This window comes from Sinohyriopsis cumingii, chromosome 7 (genome assembly GCF_028554795.1).
Source record: "Sinohyriopsis cumingii isolate HCF-2022 chromosome 7, ASM2855479v2, whole genome shotgun sequence".
NCBI lineage: Eukaryota > Metazoa > Mollusca > Bivalvia > Unionida > Unionidae > Sinohyriopsis > Sinohyriopsis cumingii.
In genome coordinates, this window is record NC_142967.1 from 113,483,810 (window position 1) to 113,508,156 (window position 24,347).

Genomic DNA, 24,347 nt, shown 5'->3' on the forward strand with positions numbered 1-24,347 from the left:
AGGCTAGAAAGTGGTAGAATGTGCTACTTCCGTCCAGCAGATTTTGATAGAAAGGGATTTTGACCTAAGTGGCAAAAATGAAAGTTAATTCGCCGGATTGGATTCAGGACATGGTCAATTAAGAGTTATGCGTTGGTACATTACTGTCTTTTGAATGTATATGTGTAGTTTTTCAGTCTTCTTGCGATTCTGAAGCGATAAAAGATTCATGAGAAAAGTTGAATCGAGCGAAGGGTTGTGGTCACGCTTGCACTCCTTGTGTTTATTTATATTATCGATAAGGTGATTTCATATTGTTAGAGATTTCGCCGTACTTTATTGATAAAACGTCAGACTCCTGTGGCCATACATGGCGGCCAGTATTAATGGTGGAGGAAGAACCCGGGAAAACCCCAGAAAGAACCACCGACCCACGAGAAGCCACAGGGGCTCGTTACAAAGAAAATCAAGAGATGGGGGTTCTAACCTGTAATAATATAACACAAGGGAAGACACCGGTCCACACCCCTCGGCAGTTAGTTTATCCTAATTGCGTCTGCTAATTTCCAAATTCGGCCAGTCGTAATCAAGAATAGTTCAATTTTCAAAACAGCTCGACACACTTCTTTCAGTTTGTGATATAATGGATGTGATGTGATGTGATTTTGATTTTTTTAACGTAGCTTTAACAATTGTTCAGTCATATCGCTATGATGTCTGCAGTGTGGCAGTTTATAGTGATGTCTAGCACTGGTGCATCATGCCGCGGACATGTAGCATGATGTCCCACCCAGTCACATTATCCTGACACCAGGCCAACCAGTCCTAACACTAACCTCTTAATGCTGAACGCCAAGCGAGGCAGCTGTTGGTACCATTTTTTATTTCTCTGATATGACTCGGCCGGGGATCGAACCCACAACCTCCCGCCAGAGGCGTAGCTATGATATTTTGCGCCCTGGGACGAACTATAAAATTGGCGCCCCAGCCCCCTTCCCGTTTAATCACATTTTTGAATATTACCCTTGTTTACTTATTATAATGTAACGTTGTAAGCCTCATTTTGGCACCCCTGTACCTTGGCGCCCAGGGACATATGTACCCCGCTGCCCCCCCCCCCCAGCTACGCCTCTGCCTCCCGCATCCGAGGCGGACACTCTAACCACTAGGCGACCGGAGTGGTTGTGATATAATGGAGAAAATGCAATAATTGTTCGCCGATCTTGACGTATGGACATCATCCCTACTCACAGCATGACAGTCTTGGATTTCACCATTGACCGAAAGGTAAGATCCGAACAAACTCGAGTGCGCAATTCCGCGGTAAATACAAGCAGATGAAATCAAAAAAAGAAATGGACAATTTTATTGTGCCATGGTAAATTTAGATTATTAGCGTATATATTTATGTATTTACCAAGGGGTCTTTGAAGTTCTATGTGACCTACTGTTATTGTTATGCGTTGGGGTGGAATGTTCCCAATATTTATTTGAATTACTATGGAATTCCCACCCTGGGTTGTTTTTGTAGGAAGTGAAATTAGTTATTGAGAGAGGTAAAGCTCCAAGGACCCAGTCAGCAATACTGACAATTAAATTATTAAGAACACAAAGGTGAAATCCAAAAGAATAACAATTTAATACAAATTAAACGATATTAATTTCTCAACCAATCTTCTTCCTCTTGACCATGTGACAACCTATTTCATCACGTGATTATAGTGTGAGATGGCTTTCCCCTGTACTTGGTTTCTATTCATCTGTGTTACTCCACCAATTCCTTTCCTCCTTCCGGCATTTTCTGTATTCTGATTCTTCCTATCCTCTTCCCCTTTTGTCTTCTTTTCTCCTCCTCCTCCTCCTCTCTCTCTCTTCCTCCAGCAACTAGGCTTGTTCTCGGCCTACATCCTGTCTCTCTGAGACTCGGGACTTGACTACCCGGTAGTTCTGTCCCCAAAAGCTTCCTACGAAAAACACAAGGACATTAGCATTTGTGTTAGCCATCTCACCTCACACTACATCAACAATCAATCTATCATCAGATCAATGCTATCTACATCTTTGGTCACGCATTCGTGCACATAAAAAAACCCACATGTTCTTATAGAAAACAATGTTGCAATAAAGCGGTATCCTAATTATCATACAGAAATCACTAAATTGCATAACATCAATATATATATATATTCTTAATCTCATTATTCTCAACAATATCACAAAAAACAGGCGCATTTCTGTACATTACTCCCCCACAAGTGTACACAAATATTCAAATATCCATATTATTTACATTTACACACTGCAACCATTTCCAAAGTTACAATTTAATTCAACAGTTGCAAAATCTAGAAAATCACATAAATAAATACACTAGTTTACCACGAAGTAACTAAACAGCTTATTACAATATTAATTCTAACGAGCGAGCAATGTACATAATCATAGCTCATTTCTCAAGTAAGCATGTAAATTAAACAATACAAAGGTAATTCTATGTACTAACAATTCTAGTAAGTAAATATACATACTGCACATAATTACAATTACAATACCGTAACAATCTGCAACAATCAAGCAAATAACTCACTGACCTTTACGAAGCTTTCTGTCCTTGAATGTACCAAGGTTTTTCCCGCCAAATCACGAGTGGCTCCCAAAGTTATTGCTACAACTTGTCAGCACGATGCTTCACAATGACTAATTCGTTCCCAGCCCAAATGACTGTTAAATTCTGGTTCGAATTGATGGCCCCACCCTTTCTCAGTTCTGATTGGATATCAATTCTACCCCAGTCGGTCCAGCTTAACAGACGAGCCTCAGGCCATCTGTCAATGCAGGGATATTTACAACAGCATTGAGGGTCCTTTGTTCTTGAACAAAGCTTTTAACGTCTGTATGTGAGTTTTAACACCTAACGAAGCAGCTCTTGTACAAACACGAATCGCCACGACAGTGCAGGGTCGACATACTCATGGCGCTAACCCATTCTTTTGTTCCTCGACTTACGTAATCGCGGCAGGAAAATGTGACAGGGTCCCTCAGTCCTACACTCATGTAGGTTCTTTAAAATGTGACACCTTATCTCAGGAGGGGCCACCAATAGCAACAATGACTGCTTACTATGAGTGGTCTCCCAATGCTTATATAACAGGCCATCTTGGACCTCCAAACTAGTCCACTGTCTCAGCAGGGACTTCGCTTCCTGTCTCTACCAAACTAATTGAAAGGGAAGAGGTTTTTCAGCACCTTCTTCCTTTAATTGCAACACTAACCCTATACAAAGGTCATTCTGTTGAAACTCTTAGTTGTTCCACACCCAAGTGCCTAACCAATTCGACTCGCTTTTGGCTTTACCGCTGGAGCCATACACCTCACGTGCAGTATTTTGCTTTGCTTATTCTCTACAGAAGTCTCTTCGGACTGTTTGAGAAACTGTTCCAACAACAGTCCGGTTTACAATTTCTTTGCACTAACACGCAAGCAGTCCTGGCAATCGTCGCGCTTACATTTATGCGGGATCCTGCTTTGTCTATTTGCATTTCCATGCGAAGAACCTTTACGGTGTTATATTTCAAAGTCATACGCATCTAATACTGATAAACATCGCGCGACCATGCCTTCTGGTTCTTTGAAATTTTTAAGTCACTTCAGCGAACTATGGTCTGTCCTGACAATGAATTTTCTTCCCCACAAATAGTGTTTGAATTCTTTGACTAATGTAACTACAGCTAATAATTCCCTGTAGGTAATACAATAGTGCCTCTGTTGTTTATTCAGAGTCCTACTAGCGTAAGCTATAATTCTCTTCTTATCATCTTGGAGCTGCGATAAAACCGCTTCAGTACCATACGAACTTGCATCTGTGTCTAGAATAAATGTTCCATCCCTGTTGGGATATGTCAGAATAGGTGCTGTTGTCAAAATTGTTTTCAGCTTATCAGAAGCCTCATGATGGGGTTGTGACCAAGTAAAGGGTTGGTTTTTCTGAGTCAACTGAGATAAAGGATATGCTATTGAGGAGAAGTTTTTAATAAACCTCCTATAATAGGAAGCTGTACCAAGGAAGCTTACTTCCAACACATTTTTCGGTGTTGGCCAATTTTTAACACTCTCTTCCTTCTTTGGATCACATTTTATACCGTCTTCGAACATAATGTGTCCAAGATAAGAAATGTGCTTTTGAAACAAAGTACATTTTAACGGTTTAAATTTTACGTTGGCCTCTTGGAAGCACTCGAAGACTAATTTCAAATTTTCCAGAGCTGGTTCAAAAGTACTACCAATCATGATAATGTCATTTAGATATGCTAAACACTGCTCAAAGTCATTCCGTGTAGCATGACTTGGACCAAACGCATAAGAGAGCGAGTTAGATAGACCAAACGGCAATACCTTAAACTGAAATATTCCTTTGTAACTAGCAAATGCTGTTTTCTCTCTATCATTTTCGTCTAACGTTACCTGGCAGTATCCACTAGCAAGATTTAACATGGAAAACCATTTTGCCCCAGACAGTGCGTCAAGGGAATCGTCAATTCTAGGAAGCGGATATGCGTCTTTACCAGTTACAGCATTCAATTTCCTGTAATCTACGCAAAATTGAGGCATTCCATCTTTCTTAGTTACCAAACAATAGGTGCAGCCCAAGGGCTATCACTTGGTTATATTACATCTTCAGCAAGCGTGCGTTCAATCTTTTTCCACTTCTTTCTGAGATAATGGTAATCTACGAGAAGGCAATTTTATAGGTTTACTGTCACCAGTGTCTATTACATGTTTTATTTTATCAGTTCTGCCTAACATACCATCGGGTCCTACAAAGACATCGGCGTACTAGGCTATGAGTATCTGCAACGATCTCTTTTTGTTCGAATGAAACCTTTTCAGATACTCTGTCTACCAAAGGTTTAAGATGATTTGGCACTGGTTTATCTGAATTGCAAGGTGTCTCGAATTTTGAAACAGTCCCAGAGCAAACATTGCACAGGATGTATTTGAGCTATCGGTACCCCTTTCTTCAGTGTGAGCGGTTCAGAGGTAAAATTCACTACGGAAATAAAACACTTCGGAATTCTCAATTTTTACTAAAGACTTTGGCAAAATCAAACCAGTTTCTTCTGAAAATTGTTTGAGAGGTTCGACCATGCCCTCTCTGGTTATTTCCCATTCTCCCTGTATGTATCCCTTAACAAACATATTTGATTTTGGAGGGATAGCGATCGAGTCCGTGACATTTATTCATGCACAGGAAAAGCTGTTTTCCTTTCTGATTTTCAGCTTTCTAATTTTCAGAATGCCATTCTTCAAATTTAAGTTGGCATTATTTTTTTTCTAGAAAATCCAAACCAATTATTCCAGGTAACCCGTCTAGATCAGTCTAGATCAGCAACTATTGCGTTCCTTTCAAAAGCTCTACCACCCATCTTTAATTTGAAGACAGCTTGCCCATAAATGTTGAATAAACCTGCGTCTGTAGCTGTTTTAAATCAGGTTTTCCCGACACAAGTCTTTTAAAAACTTGTTTAGAAATAAGTGTTACAGCGGACCCAGTATCTACTAAAAATTTCACAGACGTTTGACACATGCGGACAGACACAAAATGACAGGTTTTGGCAATAGCATTTACTCTTAAAGTTGGCCTTTCAGAGTCTTTATTACTCTTCTTACTGTGTTTATAACAGTTGGCCAAACTGTTGGCCTCAAGACCAGTCCGTTCTAGTTTAACTCTACACCATTCTTAGCCGATTGTTCCGGCTTCACCTGATTATCTAAAATACTATTAGGTCTGTTCGGGTTCTTTTTCATGGGGCAGTCTCGACTCATGTGACCCAATCCATGATAAGTGTAACACTCTATCTGATTGGCTCTGGCAGTCTGACGATCTGCTCGATAGGTAGTATTCCTATCCTTCTTTTATATATTGCCAATTACCATATTTATCTGTCCTTGTATTTTCTGTCAACAGTTTCGCCACAGTGTCCACAGATTCTTGGATAGCTTTAACTACCCTTGTAAGGTTATCAATATTCGAACGCGTGTTACTGTCTTTACTTTCTGGTTACCTGTCTCGGTATTGCTTTGGGGCAGGTCCTGTTTAGACCCAAGAGCTCTAACAGGGATCTCCTTATTTATAGGTTTCTGTAAATTTGGCCAAGCCCCTTCAAAGGCCTCATACTCAATGGCACTGGCCATTGCATCATCTGGAGTTTTGGGATGCCCAAATTGAACATACTTTCTAATTTCCTGACTCCCTAGCCCACATATATATTGATCTATCAATATGTCTTCCCTAGCCAAAACGGGAATCATCGGAAATGCGTGACAGGCTAGTCGCCTCAACGCATAACCATAGTCTGCAGCGGACTCTGGTTTTTGTCTGTTTCTAAACTCGCATCTATAAGCAGTTTCCCTTTCTATCGGACTGAATCTTTGTTCTAAACCAGCTTTAAGAAAGTCATAGTCCCCTATTTTAGTTCGGTCTAAATCACCTAGTAACTGTTATGCTACTTCTCTTAAACTCATTGCAAGTTGTTGAGCTCTTTTACTTTTATTCCAATTATTCCAATAAGCAACTTGCTCAAATGTACAATATAATCTTGCCATTCAACGTTTTTGCCATCGAATTTGTCAGGTTCTTTTTCTTTCCTAAATCGTTCGGTACCTTCTGAGTATTTATTTTGCCCAAATTCATTCGCTTTGTTTGAATCCTTGTGACTGAAGTCACCACCAGAACGATCGTACGCAGTACAGTTAGAATTGTGTATTACCAAGTTTACGCAACGCCCACTTGACCTTGAATTGGGCTAATCGTTTCACACGACTCGGGATTCCTCAGCTTCTGATGTCAAGTGACCACTATCTACCACCCAAGAGCAAGCTGAAGGCACGGACTCATTTGTGCAACAACCATTTGAACAACAGGAAATATCTCACAATATACTGTCATCCCATGCAGCATCTCGAGTTTTGGAGAGATTCTTTTCGTGCGAATTGTTTCTGTCAGCACGAAGGAAATGGGACTCCAATTTTTGTTTTTGTGAGAGGAAGCGACGTTTGAATACTTGACCAAGGGGTCATCCATAAATGACGTCACGCGATTTTGGCCGATTTTTTACCACTACTCTCCCTCGTCACACATTTTTTAAACAAATTCCTTGGCCTCGTCACACATTGTCACAAATGTGTGACCCCCTCCCCCCAAGGTGCGTGAGGTCATTTATGGATGGTCCCCAAGAAGCAGTGTTACCGCATGTCGGATTGTGCACATTCTGCTTTTTAGCGAATTGGTCCACAAAATAACGGTGTTTATTTTCCTTGCATGTGTCCTGGTGATATAATTCATCACTTTTAATAGCGTTTTCACCATTGACCGAAAGGTAAGTTTGTTCGGATCTTACCTTTCGGTCAATGGTGAAATCCAAGATTGTCCGAATGCAAAATTGCACTGTGAGTAGGGTTAATGTCTAGACGTCAAGATCGGCGAACAATTATTGCATTTTCTCCATTATGTCACAAACTGAACGAAGTGTGTCGAGCTGTTTTGAAAATTGAACTATTCTTGATTACGACTGGCCGAAGTTCGAAATTAGCAGACGCAATTAGGATAATATAGCAGTGTTGGAACTGCTGAGGGGTGCGGACCGGTGTCTTCCCTTGTGTTATATTATTACGGGTTAGAACCCCCATCCCTTGATTTTCTTTGTAACGAGCCCCTGTGGTCAGGAAAGATAACGCAAGACTCTCGCCATGACAGCTTTTCTACATAAGGCTTGAAAGAATAAAAGCAAGATGTTTGAAATTCCAATGTTTTTCTTGAAAAAAGGAGAAACTTCACGCATTTGGTCTGGTGTTACTTTGCGCACAAAATGAGATATGCCGTTTGCGTGGCTAGAAAATCAAAATGGCAGATATAGATTATTCTATGTCACGTGAAAACAACGGATTTCTCCATTATCCATATCTATATACAGTACCTGTGATATAAGCCTGCTGAACCACGAATATAAGAGTTAACAGTTTCATGTCGATTGTCAATGCCATCAGAGAATTATCCTTGACTCAAAATTTGACTTTGCAAGTTTCGCTATTTGAAATTTTAGGCGGCGGCACGATTTACCCAACTATACCCAAATACACCCAAATACTGTCCAGAAACAAGCACGTCATACAATTACAACTAAAGAGATTTTAAATTAATTGCAAAAGTTAAGTTCTGGATTACACCTTCGACATTTAGATACAATTAGCTATTGTGTGGTCAAATTTTGTCTTTTGGTAATTTGCTGTTTGATGATCAATATATGTATATATAACCAAATACTTCTGAAGACCTCCCAAAAATATATGTTTAAATGCTACTAAAACATGAGTAGTGAATGGGGGTACTTTAGCCTCTATGGGAATTAGCGGTACAGGACCCCTTGGGATCGTTTAGCCCCAATGGAAATTTAACATGGGGGAAAAATCGTGGGATCGTTTAGCCTCAAGGGGAAATTAACATGGGTGGGACAGTATAGCCTCAAGGGGAATTGAATATGGGAAATGGAATAGGGTGGGGACCCTGTTTTATTATGGTCCCGACCTGATAGGTCTATGGAAAGTGAACAGGGGAGAGGGATATAAAACACGCACACACACACACGCACACACACATATAAAATAAAAAAATAAAAAGGGTAGGCAATTGAAAGTCAATCTCTTTTCGAGAAATTGGAGTGGCCCTGAAAAGGGTCTTTAGGTTTATGTTAATGTATCCATTATCATAAAGGGCACCGCCTTGGTCTTCTTTTCCTTAGGCTGCGCCTCACTGTAGGACCGTAAATCAGGACTCTTTTCAGGCATTCTTGCCTCTCCACGTAAATCCTACTTATCCATAGGGTGGTGTCGGTCCTATGGACAAGTGTCCACTTGGACCGGACATACATGGGTATGTCCGTCCGAAACATCATTGTTGACACAAGGGTTGAAGATTGAACATCGGTCCACATCTTGAGGCTCCGAGAACAGGTGAATCAATGCAGTGAACTGCGTTTATTTATAGGTAGAGAAAGGATTGAAACGGATTGAGTTCATTGACCAATCCAAACACGCGTTACAAAATTCATTCAGCCCACGTCCAATCGGAAGAGAGCAGTCTGTGACGTCACGTGGTCTATATAGATTCGCTAGCGCCTGTGTGTAGTCAATATATGCGAGAGTTTTTGAACATGACGGAAACTCAGAAAACGATCTATTGGGGTGCATCAGCAGTGGAGACCGCCCAAGGGAACCCGGACTTACTTTCAGAAGAGGTGAATTGGGATTTTGTGGATTTTCTTACCTCGCAAGAATTTGTTCCGGAACCTTCGTCACCTTCATTACCGCACGTGGAGAATTTTAGACAGAGACAGAAAGAAGAATTGGAGAAATTTATACAACGGCAAAAGGAAGCGGAACAAGCTTTTCTCCTACAGCAACAGCAACAAGAAGAAGAGGTAAGAAAAAACAAGAAGAAGAAGCAAAGAAACAAGAGGGTGAAAGTCAAACCGTCACGATACTATTGGACATTTTAGCGGAGTTAAGGAGTCTGAAACAAATGTATCAGACTTCTTTATCACGACTGAAGAGAACCTTCCCGAGCTAAACACGCCAACCCTGTGAATAAGCCTACCGTACCACCCTTAGTGATTTCAACCAAATCATCGTCATCAGAAGTAGGCCTCGGCCGTGGCAAAGGCTTAAGGCAGTTAAAGTTGATTGCTTAAACTCACCCCTACACCAAAAAAGGCCCTCTTAAGGGCCACACACGTCTCTCGAAAAGAGATAGACTTTCAATTGCCAATAACTAAAAAAAAAAAAAACATTTTACCCCTATACGTGTCTGTGTATGAGTGCGTGAGTGTAGGTTCTTATTTTAAAATCAAAAACCCAAAGACACTTACCTTTTATAATTTTATTCTTTTATCAATATTTACAATTCAATTCACAATTCAAAACAAATCACTCTTGAAAAGTTCATTGACTTCTTCTGTCTCATCATTTACTCTGTTTTTTCAATTTCTTCACAGACACAGTCTTTTCCTCTTCTTCCTCCTCACAGTCTTCCCTTCTTTTCTTCTCCAGTTTCTTTTTCTTTGCCTCTTGTGAATAGAATTGTCTTCTTTCTTCGTCTGAAGAATCCCTCTCTTCTTCCTCTGAAGAACCCCTCTCTTCTCTCTTCTTTTGACTCCTCTTGTTTCTTTTTGGGGCAATCTGGAGACCAATGTCCTTTTTCTTCACAATAATAACAGGTATCTTGACTTTTGTCTTTTCTAACCCCTTTTTTTCTTTTTTGACGGTCTGAACACTCTGAAGACCAATGCCCTTTCTTCTGACAGATATAGCAAGTATCTTCAGTTTTACCTCGAAAGGAAGGAGAGTAGTCCGTCGGCTGGTATGAAGAAAATTTTCTAATGACCCCTCGCAAAGCTCTGATGAAACGTTCGATTTGGCTAGTCTCTTCCATCGTTGTGCTCGGTTTAAGAGTGAAATGAATAGTGAAAGGACAACACATAGCCTTTTTTATACGACGGTCTGCGATGACTATTAATTAGCCCATTGTATTTAAACTTTGGTCATTTGACTTTTTGCTTTCAAGATCAAACGATCCAATTCATTTGAGAAGAAAGAAGAAGAAAGTAAGAGGCAGAAACGTGATCTATCGCCTCGTACCAGGGCTGAAGTCTTGGCACAAATTCATGCCAGTGATTTTGAAGATGACAATAGTGAACCAGAATCCAAACCCTCTAAACAAAGTTCACTACCCTTAGTTAACCCTGAAAAATACTATTCCATTCGAGAGACGGAAAAGCCCTCCTCTAGAAAATTTAGAACCACGGCTTACAAATACACGGTGAAATTTAAAGATTTCAAGGCCGAAGTACCGTTAGAGAAAACAGAAGGGTTCATCACCAGGGTGTGGGATTCTTTGCTCACCACACTCAAGCGACAATGTCAACCCAAAGAAGACGATCGCTTGAGACTTTCCATACAACACGACGGTTTGAAATCCCCTGTTTGGATCGAGTTTAGCGTCCCTGCAGAATTCATTGCTTCCAAAGTCATGGACAAGAATCAACACGTACAACAGTAGCTTCTCGTGGGTCGGTGGTTCTTTCCAGGGGTTTTCCGGGTTCTTCCTCCACAATTAATACTGGCCGCCATGTATAGCCTATCTTGTGCTGAAAAATGGCGTTAAATCCTACAACAACAACAACAACACGTACAACAATCCAATGACCAGTTTGACATCACCGATGGAAAAGCCACACTGGACATGACCCACGTCTCTCCTCCTCAAGGGACAGGACGCAAAAAGATGTTATAGGTGGACGACCTTCGCAGCACCAAAAAGAGTCTCGTCCGAATTAACAACCCTCAAGACCAGATGCGTTTAGCCCGAGCCATCGTGGTGGGACGAACTTATGTCAACAAGAACGACACGGTAGAATGGAAAAGAGCCTGGAAAACTATTCGACAATCGGACCGAGCCAAACAACGAAACGAATCAGAACTCTTGTCACGACAAGCTGGCCTGTCCAATGACACATCCTGCAGCATTTCTGAGATGCAAAAATTGCAAGATGTCCTAGCTCCACGCTACACCTTGAAAGTGCACCCTCAAGAAGTGCGCAGACCTCTGTTGTTTCGAGGCCAAGACTTTAAGGATGGAAAATACATTCACCTTTATCATCGCGATGACCATTTCGATACCATTACCAGTATCACCGCATTCCTGGGATACGGTTATTACTGTGAGAAATGTGACTATGGCTATAACAATCGAGAGCAACACAAACATTGCGGATCGAAATGTTCAGGATGTTTGGCCTGTCCACCCTGTCTGAACGAAGGGCAAGAACCACTGCATTGTCCTGCTTGTCTGCGCACGTTTGTCAGCCCTGCCTGTTACCAACAACATCTGAAGACGCAAGGTTCACAGCAGAAATGTGCTTGTCAACTCCTGAGATTGTGCACTACCTGTGGACAAGGCATACGTACCAATACTGTCAAGGCACACGTATGTCGAGGAAAGAAAAAATGTCACATTTGTCATCACATCGTGGACTTGGAACACCAATGATACGTGCAAAAATACCAACCCCAACCAGAGAAAGAGGATGGTCACAAGAATAAAAAGGCAATTTCATCTTTTTCGATTTCGAATGCATGCAAAAGAGACCGGTATTCACATTCCTAATTTCTGCGTGGCTCATCGAGCGTGCGAAAGGTGCATTCAAGAACCTATCTTCAGTCATTGCCCTCACTGCAGCAAGATTCCTGGAGGGCGTGAAAAAATCTTTCGGGGACCGAACACGCTAGCCGATTTCGCCCAATGGGTCTTAGACCCCATCGACAAGACGTGGAGCCAAGAGGACATCGAATGTTACGGAGATTGTCATCGTCATGCTACGGTGATGGCTCACAATTTCTCCGGATACGATGGACAGTTTCTTTTGAGATAATATACGGAACAAGGCACCGAGCGTCCTAAAGTCACTTTGAACGGAGCCAAAATTATTTTCATGCAAGTGGGACAAGTGCAGTTTAAAGATTCGATGAGTTACTTGGCCATGCCTTTGAGTCGAATGCCTAAAACGTTTGGAATGACAGAAATGGCTAAGGGGTACTTTCCACACTTTTTCAATACGGAAGCCAATCAACACGCCGTTCTACCCCATTTACCTGAGGTTCACTATTACGACCCCGACAACATGCGTACCGAACAACGAGAAGCTTTCTACGCTTGGTACCAGGTCCATGCCTACGACCCTTTCGACTTTCAGGAAGAAATGCTAAAGTATTGTCGTTCCGACGTAGACATTTTACGACGATGCTGTGGAAAATTTCGAGAACTGTTCATGGAACACGGAGGGGTCGATCCTTTGAAAGAAGCTTGCACCATTGCCAAAGCGTGTTCCTTAGTGTACCGCCAACGATTCATGCCTGAAAACACCGTGGCTGTCATCAGTCCTCAAACGACCAACTATGTCAAACGTTAATACTCGGTCAAAGCCCTACGCTGTTTACATTACTTGTGTGACAAGGAAGACAAATGGATTCAGCATGCCCGCAACGGAGGGGGCGAAAAGACCATCAGAACGCATTCGGTCGATGGCTGGGACCTAGAAAACCCCAAGCGCGTGTACGAATTTAACGGTCACTTATTTCACGGATGTCCCGTCTGTTACCCTGACCGCAGCACTAAAAATCAGTTTTTACAACGAACCATGGAAGACTTGTACCAGACCACTTGTCAGCGACGTCTAAAGTTAGAACAGGAAGGATACCAAGTGGTGGAACTGTGGGAACACGAATACGATCACCGTTTGAAAACCGATCCCGAGTTTAAACGTCTCGTGGAAAGTTAACACGGACTTATACCATCCCGTCTTACCTCATCATTGCCAGGGCAAACTGATGTTTCCCTTGTGTCGTACTTGTGCCGAAACGTGCAACCAAGATTAACCTTGTCAGCACACCCAGGAAGAACGGGCCTTGATGGGGACGTGGGTCAGCATAGAATTGTTCAAAGCTCTGGACATGGGAAAACAACTGTTAGAAGTGTACGAAATTTGTCACTTTCCCAAGACACAACAATACCACAAGGGTGACCCCAAGCAGAAAGGCATTTTCGCAGACTACGTGGATGCCTTTTTGAAACTGAAGCAAGAAGCCAGATGCTATCCGTCCTGGTGTCACACTCCCGAAGACCAAAAGACATTCAAAGAGAAATACTGGGCACAAGAAGGCATCACTTTAGATCACATCGAGAAAAACGAAGGCAGGCGATCGTTTGCCAAAGTGATGTTAAATTGCTTGTGGGGTAAAATGGCACAACGACCGTGTTTATCCAAGACGGAATATTTGACAGAACCTTCTCGCTACTTCCAGATGATTCACGACAAAACTAAATTCATGAAACACGTGGACGTCGTTCGCGAAAATTTGATCTTGGTCAATTACGAAGAAGATCTGGACTTTGTACAAGACGACCCCTTTGGAAATGTCATCATTGCGGCTTACGTGACAGCTCATGCTCGCTTAAAATTGTACGAAGCTTTAGAACTGTTAGGGGAACGCGTCCTGTACTTTGACACGGACAGTTGCATTTACATCGATCACCCGAGTCAACAACACCCTGACATCGAAGGAGACCGTTTAGGAGCCTGGACAGACGAGCACCCCGACGACAAGATTCTAAGTTTCGCCAGTGGTGTTCCTAAAAATTACGGCTACGAATACCGGGACAAACAAAGAGAAGTGCACACGAAGTGTAAAGTGAAAGGATTGACTCTGAATTATCGTACCAGTCGAGTGGTCAACTTTGGGGTATTGAAAGAAGCCTTGCAATCTGGAGAGGATGGAAACTTTAAAGTGGCCACCTATCAACCCAACAAGATTGTACGTTTACCCACGTCGACCCTTGGAAAAAGTCTATTAAATCGTGTACCAGAAGCGAGTGCGACTTCCCAACCACTTTACTTTGCTGTATGGACACGTTGGTATCAATCATCCCGCCTCTGCACTCCCAAGAAAAAAGTAAAAGGAGACTGGGGAAGAAGATGTGTGTGTGGTGCCAGGCCTGGAAGGTGCCATCATTAACCAGGTGTCACTGGAGTTAAAAAAACAGCCCTTTTCAGGGCTACCCAATACTCTAGAAAAGAAATAGTAATCGATTTGCCAATGTGTGTATGTAGAGTAGTGTGAATATGAACACTATTTTTTCTTGTGTGTGTGTGTGTGTTTGTGTGTGTGTGTTTTGCAAGCGCTCAAGTACATTAATGTGGTTGGTACATTATTGGGTTTAATAATAATGCTCTGCGTGTGTGAATAGTAGATTTGGGGTTTGTTTATTGCTGTTTCACGTATGTGGATAGTAGATAATATGAAATGATAAAAGTAGGGGATGTTTTCCTTCACGTCCGCGCGTTTTAAGTAATGATATAGGTAATATAAATTTTATGTCTTTGGGGATGTTTTCCTTCACGTCCGCGCTTTAACTATAAGAACACACAAGGTTTGATGTTCGAATCCTTCTAAGGAATAAACAAAGAAGATGGAGGTGACAAAATTATTCAACAATTTGAGAGATAGCTATTTTTGGATCATGGATGGGACTTATGTAGTAGAAAGACTGAATAAGGAAGGAAGATTTGAAGGTAGCCTGAACGATGTGAAGAGTCTTGGAATAGCAAAAGATCAAATAGGGGGAATGATTGAGGAAGAAGTAGAAAGGATCAGAGGATTCATTGACCCACCTTACGTGAGAGTACTCAGTAGGTACTTTAAAGGAGGCCTTGGATCATATCATAGAAGATAGGAGCTTCCTAGAAAATAGCTTTCATTGGACTGACTGGTGGTACGTAAAGTGGGGTTGTAACCAGTTGATAAAAGCAGAAGAACTAATTAGAGAGGTAATGAAAGTAGAAGTGTTGAAGATAAAAGAAAAATGGAGCAAAGAGAGAAAGGAAGAAGAGAAGAAGAAGAAATTAGAGTTTGAAAGATTAAATAACAACTGGATGAAGCTCCAACAGAAATTCAGAGAGATGGGCCATCCTGACTGGATAACAGAGGAGTAGAAGAAGAGGAAGAAGAAAGGAATAATGAAAAAAGTGAGGACTTGGTGGAAGAAGTGGAGGAGTTAGAAGAAGAAGAAGAAACCCAAAGGCCCTTTTCAGGGCCACTCATAGGTCTCGAAAAGAGATACACTTTCAATTGCCTTAGCCCCATTTTTTTATTTTGTTTATTGTGTGTGTGTGTGTGTGTTTTATACCCCTCTTCCCTGTTCCCTTTCCATAGGCCTATCAGGTCGGGACCATATTAAAATAGGGTCCCGACCCTATTCCATTTCCCATATTCAATTCTCCTTGAGGCTATACAGTCCCACCCATGTTAATTTCCCCTTGAGGCTAAACGATCCCACGATTTTTCCCCATGTTAAATTTCCATTGAGGCTAAACGATCCCAAGGGGTCCTGTAATGCTAATTCCCATTGAGGCTAAGGTATCCCTATTCACTACTAACATGCCAATACCATCAAAATGCTCTCAAATATATATAAATATACCTAAATTTACTCGGATGTTTCTATTCTATGTCACAACTTCCGTCTTTATTTTCATAGGCCTGATAATTATTTCTTTATTCGCATTAATTCAAGTTGTATTTTCTGCTGCTGAGTTCGTTCGGCAGTTTGTTTCGTTCTATTATATGCAAGCTCCGACAATTTAAATAATTATCTGGTAACTGACAGTCATGGGCTGAATTAATGACATCAACCTTGGTTCTTTCGAGTTCTCTGTCGCAACTGATAAGCAACTGTATTGTGAAAGGCACAATACTGTACTGCACCTTTTTGGTAACTTTTGACGTTGTAAAGGTGACTACATTCATATACGGGTGTAATTGTAAAGTCAAATTAGAATTAAAATAATGTTATGTTTTATCTTTTATTGAAGTGGCGAAAATACATTAATATAGCAGTTATTTCCTAAATACAGATGTATCTGTCATACAACTAGCAATAAAAGCGGTTACAACCTTATATAATTTATTTCACAATGCATTAATTATGTACATGCGCATGTTACAAAATGTTTATTAACGGTGCTTTATATCTGTTGCCCGTTCAGCTCTTGGTCTTTTCCGTTGTCCCGGTTTTCGTCTGGCAGTTTGTTTCGGTCGCTTGTACTTGTATGTTCCATCTGATGAATGGACATAGCTGGACTCAGCTACCGTGGCGATCGGAGCAGCAAGAAATCTCTTGAAATTTTTTTCTTTCCCCGTTACACTCTTTGAGTGCCAGGCTTGTTTGTCCAAAAGAAAAGAAAAAGCCTGTAGTTGCCAGCACTAGACAAAGCTCGACGTAGGTCTATGGTCTGCGTTTTTTAACGGAAGATAACCTGTCTACAAGTTCTGGGAGCTTTAGCTGTTTCCAATCAGTGGCTTGTTTGAAGCGATTGTTTAAGGGCTCTGCTTTGTTATTGGTCCATAACTTAGAAATGATATTTGCTTTTAATGGTTGGTAAACATGTTTTAAAATTTTACCTTTGAAATGTGTTTCATAGTAGGTTTTAAATCTCGGATATTTATCGAAATAGATAGAGAGGTTGTCTTCTCGCTTTGAAAACTCGAGGTTGTCTTTACTAAAAACTAATCCGTCTATGTCTTCACTGAAGATTATATTTATAATCTCTCTCTCTCTTTTTCATCAGAACTAGTTTTTTGAAGAAAATGCCTAATGTTTTCTTTCAGATGTTTTGTTCACAGCAGATAATTTGCTTTGGGAAAATTGTTTGTTAAAGAATTTCGTATTGCTTTCTCATCATCTGTGCCAAATGTCAAAGTTTGTGAATCTAGTTTTTCTCTAACATGGGGAAAAAAATGGTGATAAGTACGCTGCTCACCATTCCAGTGAAGACAAAGAGGTCCAAGAAAAATTGGATATTGCATAGATTTTCTGCTAATGATGCTTCTCTTTTTATAACACGTTGTTACAAACACTTTACCAAGATTAAACGTTCTGTCGATGCCGATCACACTGCCTTCCGCCCCCAAACAGTCTTTTTTTTAAAGTCTAATATTTGATCGTCAGTGTACATATTTATAATTGGTTGTTTGCTTTTCGTAATAGTAACAACCTGGACGAAAGGGTTGTCGTGTAGCTCTCCGATTATTGTCAATATCTCGTCTGCAATATTGTTTCCAGGCACCCTCAGAGGTATTTTCTTTGTGTTTTCTCTGTAGATTTTATCCTGGAGTTGGCGACCTGATTTAGGGGCCATGAAACTGTCATCATCAGCCATCTTGCTTTGAAACTGTCATCATCAGCCATCTTGCTTACCACTTCCGTCGCCTTCTCCCTCCCCACTTTTTCGTGTGCCATTTGGAGGATACGTGGATCAGTTCTTGCATACGATTCGCCACTTTTTGAGTTTCCATGCGGATGATTTGAATTTGATTTCTTTACACCTAAATACTCAATCACCGCGAGGGTTTTTAAATGGCTAAGCCATTTGGGTGATTCAGTTAGAGTAATAACTCTCTTCCTGTAGCTCTCATCGTCTTTTAACTTAGTGTAGCAGCGATGGAGAGTTAATATATATGTGGGTTGAGGATCAATTGAAACATAAGTTACATTTTTTTCCCACGATCTTTTCAGGCAAAACTGACCATTTTTCTTGAAAATATTTTTCAATTTGTTTTCCTTAGTTACAACGAATACCTGGTTTGCAGTGGTGTCTGAGTCAGATTCTCATGGCCCACAGTCATCGGGAAAGTCGTTCCGTTTTTCCCTTCATTCTGTTGATGCCTCACTACAACGTGAACATTGATTTTGTGTCAAAGGTACTCTTTCTGCTGGCGCATCTTCACTTAAAAGCGTTTTAAATAGTTCGCCATTTTCCAACAACCTGTTTCCTGGATTTTCCTTAACTTGTTGGCGCTCAATACTCAGTGGTACAATGACAAGGGACTTCTTTTTCTTTGGTAAAAGATATATCTGCTTCATTATCACTGTCCGCATCAGTTAAATCTTGAAGATTATCTAAGTTGTTCGATGACGAAATTTCACCTTCCAGTGATATTAATGATACATTAGAGTAACACCTTTTGGCGTGTAGACTCCCTGTAGATGCCACTGAACTGGAAGATGAAAGTCAGCGTTTGTGGCTAATACCATATTCAACAGTATTGTCATCCGTTGATGGATACGCTATCATATGTACCGCATGAATAACTGTTGAGAAGTGATTGACGGCGTACCACTTTCCCGGTCCTGGTGTTGATACATCTCCACTCTTGTACCAAAGGATTGCTAGCTGCCGTCTGTTCTCAAAATCTCCAGATGGTTTGAATTCGGTGTTCAGAGTTTTGTAGGCGATATCATTTGTCCCGTTTGCGTATGGGTATGTCACTCTTATTTTCATGTTAACAGCATATGCCAAAGCTATAATTGTCCACGCATTGGAGAATTTTCCGATGACGGCAGAGTCCAGACAAGACTGTGCGTAACTGCTAGAAAACAGTTTTATTTGAGGTCTCTGTGTATGCAGCATGTATTGTTCCCCGCTTGTAAGAAGTTGTATACACGTGTGGTACCTTAGTTTCACTGACATGGTTTCGTTACCACAAAGCAAGATAGAGACGGCATTGAAGAAGCAGTCTCCATCAGCGCTTGTCGTCAGGGGGATTCCATTTATGTGGTCGACGTAATTGTCCATCACCTCAGCAGCGACTCGATCAACGTCTGGCAAATAAGACGTTGGCTCTTCTGGAATTTGTAATTTCACTTTGAACATTAGCTCATGCTGAACAGCCTCCTTTAGTTTGTCTATGTTTTTGTATGCCGCCGCCTTGAGAGAAAAGAAAACCGCATTAAAATAAGCGATAAATACTGGACTTAATGCAGATTTTGAGTTTCTTCAGACATTAGTAATATGCATGAAACGCGAATAGCATCGTGATATGTTGTATCATCCCAAAACGGCATGGGTAGACGCATGTATCAAGGATATGAAGATCGGTAGCGTTCTATGAGATGGCGTTATGCGCACGGACAGACAAATGAAGAGGTACTCAATAAGATACCTATACATATTATAGACTGTTGTATAGCTTGAAATCTCCGCTTCACATCATTAGTTTTAGCCTAGAAATACGTGGTACCATCACAAAACGGCATGGTTAGATGAACGTAGCCTGTATATAAAAATATTTAAATTCGCAAGCGAAAATGAATTTTAAAAAAATACAAACATTTTTATTTTGCATCTGTACAAATGTTGTTTGGCACAGATGGCTTTAAAGTGGTTAGAAACTTAATCAGTTGCTATCAAATTTATCCAAACCGGTGGTTGTTTACAACCCATATTGAACATGCCTATAGGGTAGTGAAGTGCTGCTGTAATTCGATTCACGCGTGTTACAACCACAAGTAGCCGAGTATACACGCGTTACGTCATTTACCATTGTGGCGCTACAAAGACAGTTCAAATGATTTACAACAAATATATAAAAGTTATAGTGGTCACCTGTTGTTGTTTGTCAAAATCGTCTTGCGAGAAAGCCAAACCAATATACTCGTTGGAAATCAACGATGTTGACTCTAAAACTCCTGGGACTTGCATCGTACATTTGTGTACTGATTTGTGTGTGTGTGTGTATATATATATATATATATATATCGTATTTAGACAAATGTGTAGCAAATTCTTAACAAGATATGCAATAGAAAGTAGTGGTCAGAGTCTATATTTTTTTTTAGCAGAAATAAGCATAAAGTAAATAAAAGAAAAAATTTGACCACACAAAGGCCAGTCCAGACACAGAAACTATATAGCAGATAAAACATTAGAGCATATACATAGCGAAAACTTATAAGAAAAAACAACACAAAAATATCAGAGAGTTGGAACAGGAACACATAAGTCTTTGAATGTTTCGAAAAAAGAGCCGGGGGGGGGGGGCACACTCGAGGCCAATAGCTAATTATATCTAAATATTGAAGGTGTGTCCACAAATAAAAATTAACATTATTGTATAATATAGATATCTAAGTATTAAGTATGCAAATTAGGGACATGTATATGTCGTCCCGGACTATGTCAATAATTTCCGAGCAAATGGTAATTGGAGATGTATGAAACGTTTCGTACAACGAATTTCTAATTGCTTTAGTCATTTAAAGTATTCATTTTTGACCCAGAACTTAACTTGACAATGACTTTAATTTGTTTAGTAGTAAATGTATCAGTTGCTTGTCTCTGGACAGTATTTGGGTATATTTGGGTAAATCGTGCCACCCAATTTTAGGTGACAAGGTATAGTCTCGTAAATTTTGCAAATTTCTATACTGAAGGCTATGACGTGACTTTTGTATAATATTTTTTTTTACTAATTAAAGATATTGATATATTTGTGAACTAGGTGTTTCGGGCTTATGTTGTTCTTGAAATTGATGTCAGGCATGTATACATTCCATAGCTAATCTGCGGTGTGTTGATAGTGAAATACCAATAGTCGGCTAGAAGAAGAGCTAGCCTCCCATAGCAGTAAACACATGGTTTGGGCGAAATAGAATGTTTCAAAAACAGCTTGGATGACAACTATTTAAAGTCTCATCAGCCTGTTTAGTACACACTGTTTTACAGAAATGTCATCTAGGAAAAGGGCTCGTGTTTGCACTGTGAGCATCACATGGTGTCATAAATGACCTTTGGACATGAAAATTGTTGGTAGAAATTTGGGATTTGGGGTGCATAAAATTCTTCTGCTATGAACTGCCATTGACTTCTCTGGTCAAGTGGATAATATTTGTATGCTTTGTTTTAATATAGGTTTCTAAAAATATGGACCTTTTTGACCTCACTTGTGTATTTTATTTTTTTATGATTTTTTTTAATACTAGGTCACTGATTGCATCATTCACTTTTTAAAACTGGCCCCCGCCCCTTAAGGAAATTTAATAACTTTTTTGTGGTGCAGTTAGCCAAATCAATTATACTTGTATGATTCTTTTTCTATATTTAAATAATTTGTATGCATTATTTTCATTATATTTCCTTTGTTTTTCCATATATCACTTAGTGTTGTATGTAATGCTGTTTGGAGAGGGAGGTAAATGTCTCGTGTACCTCAGTGTGAGAACTGTTTACATCATGACAAAGTACCATATTTTGGACTTAACTTACTAAATATAGGAACAAAATGGTAACAATAATGTATTGTCTTGCACTTTCTGTAGCTGTCAAGGTTTTGCACCCCTGTTTTTATGAATAATATTCACATTTCAATACAGACACACACAAACTATTGCATAGCATGTCAACATGCATTCTTAAAAGTAATTTAACACCACAGGAGCAGAAAGACTTAAGAGGAATCATATATAAAGATACTTTTGTGAATGTTGAATGTCACTAGTGGAATGATGCTGCATATGGCATATTGCTTGCTATGATTTGGTGAGAAAAATGAAAGTTGTAACACACCAACATAGTTTCTATCTTCATGACCTCACTCTGAAGGTGACATAAGAGATTCATATCTCACACTTGGGTGATAATAGGAAATGTTTCATGTTATGTATATATCTTTAAATTTCTAGGTTCAGTTAACAAAGGGGGAAAAACTTAAAATTAAGTGACAGTTTCATGCATTTGACAAAACAGATGCATTTTCTCCTATGAAATTATTATGTTTTCACTGAATGTTAAAAATACATCACTATCCTTATTTCTTTTCTTTTTGCAGGTCTCAGTTTGGTAAAGGATAAGGATTAATCGGTTAGTCATGCTAAAAGAAACAATAGCTTGAATCTCATCCAGATACTCATTCTGATCAACTACACAAGAAAGTGACTTTCATGGACAGATATAGCTACTGCAGTAGTTGTTTTATGGTACGTGCTTATTAAAAGTCAAGCAAGTGAAATGCTTTTTACCTTGAACTGAATTTTCCACTGTAAATATTTGTTCAATAACTTATTATTTGCTGTGAATTTGTAAACTCCAAAAATCATTAAAGTCAGTTGTAAGTGAATTGGTATCCAAGAAGAAATTTCTCTGTTGTATTGAGTAATGTATATGTATGGTCAGTTTCAGTGGTTATGTTTCAATTAATTTATTCATTATGTCACTTTGTATGTTTAACAGGGTCCCACGCATCAGTATATCAATACTCCAGCAAGGTCTAATGTTATTGATTAAACTTTGATCTCTCCAGATTAGTTATACTTTTGTGTTCTGAATACCCCACACACACACACACACACAACACTGATGCTGATATAAGTATCTCCAGAATGATAATGAAAAGTTAGGAACTGCTTGTTTTATATCAGTCTAAAAGTACTTCTAAAGCACCTGATTTACTTGAGTGTGTGATTTCTTTAAGTTTGCTAGAAGAGTTTATAGAAACTTTTCATTTCTGTCACTGACAAATGACATAGCATTTCTGTTATTCCCTCCTAAAATTTATAACTTCCAGATCTCTTATTGACATATATGAACCATTGTAAAGGAATTTTGATTCTGTACTGATGCTATGGTACTAGACAAAGACCAAAAGCATTGTAGGTTGCAAACAATTTGAAATCTTTCAAGAAATGCAGTCAGTCAAAACTCAGTATATATAATGAAATGCCGTTTGGGGCAAAGTACATGTAGTCACTTTTCTAAAAGCATAATACCATCTTCAGTTTTATGCACAGAAAGTTTTCCTTTATGCCATTGTACTAGATAATGTCTAAATATGTGATATGTACACAACTTTTGACATCAACCATTTTCAGCCAAATTCTTAAGGTGCCAGGGTACAGTTTCGTAAATTGGCTCCTGGCAAATTTCTTAACTTAAGGCTATGGTGTGACTTTTTCAGCTATTATTGTTTACTAATAAAAGATATGGATATATTTGTGAACTAGGTGTTGCGGGCTTGTGTTGTTCTTGAAAGTGATGTCAGGCATGTATACCTTCCATAGCTACTCTGCGGTATGATGGTCGTGAAATACCAATAGTAGGCTAGGAAGAAGAACTTGACTCCCATAGCATTAAGCACGTGGGTTTTGGCATATAGAATATCTCAAAAACAGCTTGGATGACAACTATTTTCAATTACATCAGCATGTTTAATACGTACTGTTTTGCATAATTGTCTTCTAGGAAAAGGGCTCGTGTTTGTACTGTGAGCATCACATGGTGTCAAAAATTACCTTCAGACATGAAAATTGGAGATAGAAATTTAGGATTGGGGTGCATAAACTTCTGCTGTGAACTACTATTGACTTCTCTGGTCAAGTGGATACTATTTTGATGCTTTATTTTAATATAAGTATAAAAAAATATGGATCTTTTTGACCTCACTTGTGTATATGATGTTTTAAGATTTTTATACTAGGTCACTGATTGTGGCATTAAATTTGTACATAAAAACTTGTCCCTGCCCCCTTAAATGTTGAACAACCTCTGGAAGTTTGCATGACACACTTTATTTGGGCTTCAATAAAAAAACAAGATGGAGGGCTAGGACTCTCAATTATTTCTCCTACCTTTGTTTCTATATAATGAGCGTCCACTGTGTCCAAATCCTAATAAGTAATGTGATTTGATGTGATTTTGATTTTTAACGTAGCTTTAAAAAAATTTCAGTCATATCGCTACGATGACTGCAGTGTGGCAGTTTATAGTGATGTCTAGCACTGGGGCATCATACCACAGACATATAGCATGATGTCCCACCCAGTCACATTATCCTGACACCGGGCCGACCAGTCCTAACACTAACCTCTTAATGCTGAGCGCCAAGCGAGGCAGCTGTTAGTACCATTTTTGTAAGTCTTTGGTATGACT

At 39.8% G+C, this 24,347-nt stretch overlaps 1 protein-coding gene and 1 long non-coding RNA gene across 4 annotated transcripts in view; one reads left to right on the top strand and one right to left on the bottom strand.

Moving 5' to 3' along the window:
• Positions 1-24,347, bottom strand: part of LOC149795952 (uncharacterized) — a 209,840-nt gene that overhangs the window by 107,315 nt on the left and 78,178 nt on the right. The gene's annotated exons all lie outside the window — the stretch shown is intronic.
• On the top strand, positions 6-22,719 carry LOC149795953 (uncharacterized). The gene is made up of 2 exons (XR_016422459.1): positions 6-135; positions 22,252-22,719. It is a non-coding gene; the product is annotated as an uncharacterized LOC149795953 (long non-coding RNA).